Below are 7,474 nucleotides of genomic sequence, written 5' to 3' on the forward strand. Positions count from 1 at the left end.
TCGATGCATTGTTCCTTCAAGACACAAATTTTTAACAAAAGAATGTCTCCCCTCCCTCATGAACCTATTTCCCACTGAGGCTTTTTGCGTAAAAGTCGATGAATTGTTTTAACCAGGTCTCGATTGGATTGGGTCTCTGAGCGTCTGGCGGGGAAAAGATAAGACCCGTTATCTCTTTCTGCAACCTCTCTCTGTCCTCCCCATGAGTGGACAGGTAGATGGGGGAAAGTGAATAAAAGAGATGGAAGACAAAATCAACAGAGATGTAGTTAATAATGGTCTTAATATTAAAAAGCTCCCGGTCTTATGAGAGCTCCACTGGCTGAAGTTAAGATTGTGCTTTTTAGTGGCCTACTCAGTATAAGTGAACAAGAATGCAGACAACGTTGTTACCAAGACTTCCTGTTGCCACTTCCTGCAAGAGGTCAGAAAATTCATTCCAAAAATGGACATTTAATAATTTATCCCAAGCATTTTTCTCTGTCATACCAACACTGCAGGTTCTCCTTGATGTGTCAATGCCATTCTTTTTTGCTGATGATGTAACTAGCCTTGCAGTGCATTCTAGTACTGTTGTATTTTATTTTGAGAACTGGATAGTCTAGTTGCCTACTTAAGTGGTTTGCTTACATAAAGTGGAGTTTTAGGCAAATCAGAGTTATCAGGTGTGACTTGAAGCCTGTGAAAACAGAATGAAAACAGATTTAGCAGTTGCACAGTTCATCTAGCCTCACCTTTTGTTTTCAGAAGGAGGTTGGAGTTTGAATAGCGGGACTTAATGTAAGACAAAGTTTAGAAAGAAGCTTCTATCTTGGAGTTGATCTGAAATCCAGGAGCAGAAAGCCTATGAGAGGCATTTGTCCAAGTGCAACAATGCGACGGAGAAGCCGTCTGTCAATCACCTATCATAAGCCTCTCCAATGGAGGGAAGCAGTACAATCCATAGAGTGCAAAACACACCTGTGGACACGTATCATTACTTACATGGCAGAAAACATCACATGCATTGATTTTCTTTGGAAGGGCAATGGTGGGGGAAGCAATTGGTCTATTATCTAACATAGAAGTAATAAAAAGATAAAATACCAAACTTGATACTACTAACACACTGTATTGATCTAGATTTAAATCTGTTTATTTGCGGCATTAAAATAAAAAATCACTATCTCCAGTAGATAAATACATTATTTAAATTTTCATAAAATCCTATAACATAGACAGGTGAGGCACACAAGGTTTTGTTTTTTTTTTTACAAATAATTATGTGTTACTGCGGGCATGCTTACAGGTGATTAGCCTATTAGGTATGCTCTATATGACCTCACACGTCCTGTCGAAGAAATGCAAGTGAGCTTAGCACAGGAACTGGTCAATAAATAATCATTTCATTTCAGTCACAGCAAGACATGCTAATGTAAGTGACTGTTGTACTTTAAATGATTCCTTCCCTCTTGTTGTTTTGTAGCAGGCTAAAATAAGCATCTGTTGTGGTTCTGTCTAATTTACTGTTTAGCTATCAGCCATTTCCCTCAGGAAAAGTCTTAACGAGTATTTAATTAATGACATTGATTCATTTGGTGGAGGAAAATGTGCTTCATGAATTGGACACTGAGATCAGACACAATAGTGACTTTAATTGTTTCTCAGTCGTTGTCTTCATTTGCCACCTTGTGTTTGACAATACTACCTTTCTTTAAATCTCTCAGATTTCTTCCGCACAGATTCATTTGTTACCTTTCATCCGGTTTGGTTTAATTAGCGGTCAACTAGAGGAACTTGGCTCTGCAAACCAATCCAATTGCTCATTTAGCGTTTTGTGTCACCTTTCAGATTGTCAGAATGCCAGAGTGTGTAATCAAGGGTGGGCAAATAAGTCGGCAATGTAGACCATCACTGTGTCGCAGAGGTTTATTTCCTCCATTTAGGTTAAACGAAGATGGACAAGAGTGTGACTTTGAAGTGAAGGAGATATGTATCTGTTGACTCTGTCTGCTCTCATTATTACATGCTCTCTGCCCTCTGTTAATGTGATTTGTGTGTGAGCTGATTCAGTATTGATTTGATTTGAGCTAAGCTTGGCCGAGTTGAATCAAGTGAAATTATGTCATTCTTTCTGGCATTTTTCTGACAACATAGCTAGCACCGCAGCCTGCGTCAGCACTAATTACCACTCTGTCAGTTTTTTAAGACCATCTGGGGAAAATTTCATTCCCTTCTCTGTGATTACTTCAAAAAGTAATTATGCAGGTAATGACAAGGCATTAAAAAGTGCAGTATTTTGCAGTGAAGTCATGTCAGTAATCTACAGTGAACTTTAGATGATCACGATTTATATGAATGAAAGAAGAAAAATAATATTACAGAAATAAAAATGGTTATTTGGCACTTTCAAGTGTGTCATGATACAATGCAGTACAGTGGATGGAAACATTAGGGGAGTTGGCACTGTAATTTGTGTTTTGATAAGAGAAAAGTCTTTGACCAAGCTGCTCTCTCTCCTCTGATGGCTATCTACTAATGAACCTTTGAGTAGAAGAGACAAACACAATAATGGCCTATTGACCTCCAGAAGACTGCATTTACTCCCACAACAACCTCTGTCTGTCTGTTGGTTTGTTGGTACTCAGAGTTTTGACTTCATGCCACAGAGCTGGGATTCTTGCATCAGCCTAGCAGTAGCGAAACAGCGTCATTCCCAAGTGATCCCACTGTCAAATGAATTAAGCCTTTTAAAATGTGGCGTTAACAACCAGCTCCTTGAAGGAACATAATTAAGCAGTGCGTGAAAGTTAAAGTGATCCCTGAGTGAAAACAAAATGCAAAATAGAAGCCTCCTAAACTTGTGATTCACCCTTTACGCGTACTTTGTAGCTGCTGTTGCTGTCCAACATTGTGTCAGCTGGTGCATCAGTGCATGCCTGCGTGACGCCTGTAGTTTCTGATGAAATGTCACAATTGGGGATGAAAACTAGTTAATTAGAGACGGAAGCTAGATCCAAGACTCAGTTATCTCTCTGGCAACTTTGACCAATACATTAGACCACATCTACTTAATCCGTATAAACCTTTTTTTCACCTCAGACTGTTTCTTTTTGAGCCTCCAGAAAATCTGCATTTTATGGTATAATGCCTTGCCATTCATATTAATAAATAAATTAGATGCTATAGTATGTTTATTGTTGAGTTTTAGCTGTACTTAAAGACTTTTTTGCATTTGGGCAGATTTGGCTTGGCTGTTTCATCATTCTTTATGCTAAGCTAAACTCAAAAATGAATGAATTGAAGGGTATTTTCTGCCTTTTAAGCTGTCCCTTTAATAACAAACAGAAATGTCTATCCATCAGAAAAGCGGAGATTGTGTGCTGCAAAGTCTGGATGCATACAAGGATTGACGAAACACACCCTGCTGCAGCTTTTAGATTCCATCTCACAGGGCATTTGTTGACTCAAGGAAACCAAACACGATGGACCGGAGGCGTTCCAGAAACAGTAAACCAACTCACTAGGTTGACATGGATCCTCATAAGAAATGATCACTTGACAAAACCTATTTAAGTTGCTTCCACCCAAATTGACCTGAGCTCCTATTCAGTTCCATGATTGACCCCAGCTTTTGTCCAGTGTTAGATGGAGTACACTGTATCCTTTCATGACCCCTTAAAAGGACCGGTAGGCATATGCTTTATGGTACTTGAAAGTACACATATTGTTGAAACTCAACTAAAAATTTGGAAAGGACCTTAATTGTCTGCTCTTTAAGCTTTTGTGGCAACTTAGAAAAAATACCTTATTTGAAATCCTTATTTTTATTAATAACAATAATAGTGAGCATGGCTCAGCACTGAGTTAAAAGTAGTATTGTTAATTAAAAAAGTCAAACAGAAAAGGGATTAAGATAGTTTAAAAAGACAGGATTATAAGGCAGTTTTTTTCTGTTAAGGAGTCCAGTGTGTGAATGAGAGTGTCAATACATCACAGAAGAAGGTCCTAGCACTCATAGCTCTGAGGCTGCCACTTGATCTATCGATACAGACTGCAGGGAGCAGGAGGGAAGGTAAGTCTGGAGGAGGTCAGGGAGATATGTAGCACAAAGAAGAGCCTTAAATGTTAATGATAATTTAAAGTTAATTTGTTGCAGTTCAGAGAGTCAGTGTAATTGAATCAGCAGGGGTGTGATACCAGTTCTGTTCTGTTCTTCCTGTAATCATGCTGATCATAAAGAGTGTATTTTTGATGGCTGCTGTCTGCTTTTTGTTGGTTTCTGGTAAATTGCGTATTTTTTAAACTCGAAATATTTGAAGCATGCAGCTTTTCTTTTTCCCGATGCTGGTTTTGCATTTGTAATTGTCATCCAGTGGAAGCAGTTATACTGTATTTTATGTTTGGCATATTTATTATTATCATTTGCTTTTTGGTTAAATATTTTATATTTTGCATGATATTAATGAATGTATTCCATGCATTCCTTTATTGTACAAATTTCTTGTTTTGATATTGCTTTACTTCCTACTCGTGACACTTTACATCTGCTTGGTTCAGTCCCACAACATAATGTGATTTCCAGCCAATCAAGGAAAGCCTCCCTTAGGCTAGGACCATTAGCATAGAAGACATTTACCTGTCCACATTTGTTAGATTGCCTGTTATAAAAACAAGAAAAACACAAATATTTTGGAATCTATCAAAATCTTGTTTATAATTTAAAATTATTTGAAAAACATTATAATAATAATAAAAAAATTATATCCAAATTTAAGCCAGCACACTGGACTTGTCTGAAATGTAAGAAATAATTCAAACACATCATTCAAAAAACGTTGTTTTTTAAACAAGAATTCAAATAAATTATGGTAATTTTAATTAAAAAATACAAATGTGCTTCACTATTATTTCTGATTTTTTTTTATTCAAAATTCATGAATAACAACAATAATTTTATTTTAGATTTAAAAATACCATTTTGATTAAAGAGCGTGTTCATGCTGGTAGAGCAACCATTACAGAAGCATGAAAAATGAGTTTTTAAACTACCTAGATTGTTAATTTAGGGCAACACTGGCATACACATTATATTTGGTGGTAGACTAATATGCTTTTTTAACCACAAGTGAAAAGAGATTGTGAAAAGCAAATGTAGTTTGGAGGACAATAAAAGAGGTTGAACCAGAAGAAATGTCTTGGAAGCCACATAGATGTTTTTCCAAGCATCTGGCAGAATTAAGTGTGCCGTGGAAGCATGTCCAGCGTGGAATCCATGAAAATCTACAATGTATCATGACAATGAAAGCCACAGCACTACATGTTCTTGATAGCCTACATTTTGAGAAAGGCCCTTTTTTATTTATCCAAAAGCTCTATTTACTATTGGGACTCTGTAAGATTTTTGGCAGTTTTAATTGGTTTTATCTCCTGTATTGTTGTAGGCTTTAAGGGTGTGTTTACTTAAAGAATTATTATTATTACTTAAAATTATTTCTGTACCTGAGGTTTCCAGCAGAACATTGCTGACTAAGTAACACTGTGATATTGGGAAACCAGGCATCAGAGAAAGTGAAAGAAGTAAAAGTTTTATTGTAAGTAAGGAGATGCTTTCTCAGCATCAAATATTGGCTAGATTAAAGGTTTCCTACAGGGCAGCGCATGGCACACTAAAATGCTTTGCAGAAACTGGATCAGTTGCATCCAAAGCACGATCAGGCAGTGCAAAAGTAACACACTACTGGAAGATCAATACGTCAAGCTTTGTTCTCTCAGAGATAGAAAAGCAGCTTCATCACAGGTACAGAATTTGATAAATTAAGAACACAAGACTTCGAGTACTGAGAAAAGAAGAGGCTGTGTGGTAGTGTCTCAAAGGAAGAAAAGGTCCATGAACCACCTCACATTAGAGGAAACACTAGGGCTGTGTTAAGGTATATAAGTATTTCACAGGCTTTTGGTTCACACACAACCACAATCTTATAGGAAAATCCCTATCAGGGCGAAGAAACTCAAACGTCCACAGTATATTTGTGTGCGTCTGTGTGTCGTCTAAAGTTCTTCAAGGGACGACTGCCTCATCCAGTTATTCATTACAAGTTATTACAAGAGAAACAAGGAACAAAACTTATATACAAATACAAAAATACAAATCAAAATCAAATAGGAATCATGAACCCATAAAAAGTCCTGGGTACAAAACCCAGGGATGATGACAGAGAGCCACATTTTAATTTCTGCACGTAATGTAGATGGTCCAGTCCATTCTGATAAAACTACTTTAAAAAATTGCTTTTCCCTGAAAAATATGGTTGAAAACGTTTTTCACCTGTAAAGTTATACTTGATGATCAGCATGTCCAGCCCTGGGCTTGGCCCAGCAGTACACTGGACAATGCTAATTCACTTTACAGCTGTAAGTACAATTACCTACATCTTTACTAAAATGATGAGTATGTTGAAAATAATCATTAACCTCTACCGGACAACACACAACTGGCTCAGGTTTTTCACAAATTAGCTGCTGCTGGTCTCTTTGAGGGGCGACACACAATACCCTCAGTGGGTTAATATTCAGGATTCTTAGAGCGCCAACTCGCTAAAATGTTAGGGACAGCCCATACTGTAGCAGCCTATCAGTCACAAGATAGGCCCAGCCTAAAGTAAAATGTGCTTTGGTAATTAGATCTGAACTCATATAGCAATTTTCTCAAAGTGCTTTTTACTACATTTTTTTAGGTCTTAAATTGACATTTCTAATTTCCTCTAATTTGGCTTCCTGTGTTAATGTACATCCTCACTCCCTATGCTAATGTAAGATTTTGATTTCATATTAGCTTAAAGGTAAAGCACAGCTTCGGTACTGCAACCTGCCTCTTTCCGTGTCCTGCATTTGATTGGTCCTTTCAGAACAGTAACCCTAACAGTATCTTGTTTCCTCACTTGTTTATTTTTTTATTGCAATACTGTGTTTCATTGTGTTCCATCCTCCATCGACAGGCGAACGCATGGCCAAAGCAGAGCAGCCCTAATCAGAGAGAAACAGGACACATCCTCCCCATAATGAAGGCCGGACAGACACATAATAAGTAGCTCTCAAATACACGCTTGTCGTGATTCTTTTGTTTTCAGCCCAGAATATTTTTTTCTTTTTTTCAGCAGAGTGACAGTAATGCAGTCCTGCCACTGCCTGAAGAGAGGTTGGAGGACATCTGACTGTCACTCCCACAACATAGTGGAGGAGTGACAGTCACATGTCCTCCAACCTCTCCTCAAAGCAACTCTGCACATTAAATATGACGTTTTATCTCTTTTTATAAGAAAATAAGAGTACTTAGGTGGTGGAGTTCATTCATATAATGATAATAAACAACAAACAGCTCAAATGAAATATTAAGCAAGACTGTTTGGATCACTATTTCCCTGTGAATTACTTTCTTTGTATTTTATGTTACAGAAATAGTAACATGTTACAGATTTTTGTCTTTGGCTTAAAT

This window comes from Copadichromis virginalis, linkage group LG1 (genome assembly GCF_057382275.1).
Source record: "Copadichromis virginalis isolate Kocher_CV1m ecotype Utaka linkage group LG1, C_Virginalis_male_GT1.1, whole genome shotgun sequence".
Taxonomy (NCBI): domain Eukaryota; kingdom Metazoa; phylum Chordata; class Actinopteri; order Cichliformes; family Cichlidae; genus Copadichromis; species Copadichromis virginalis.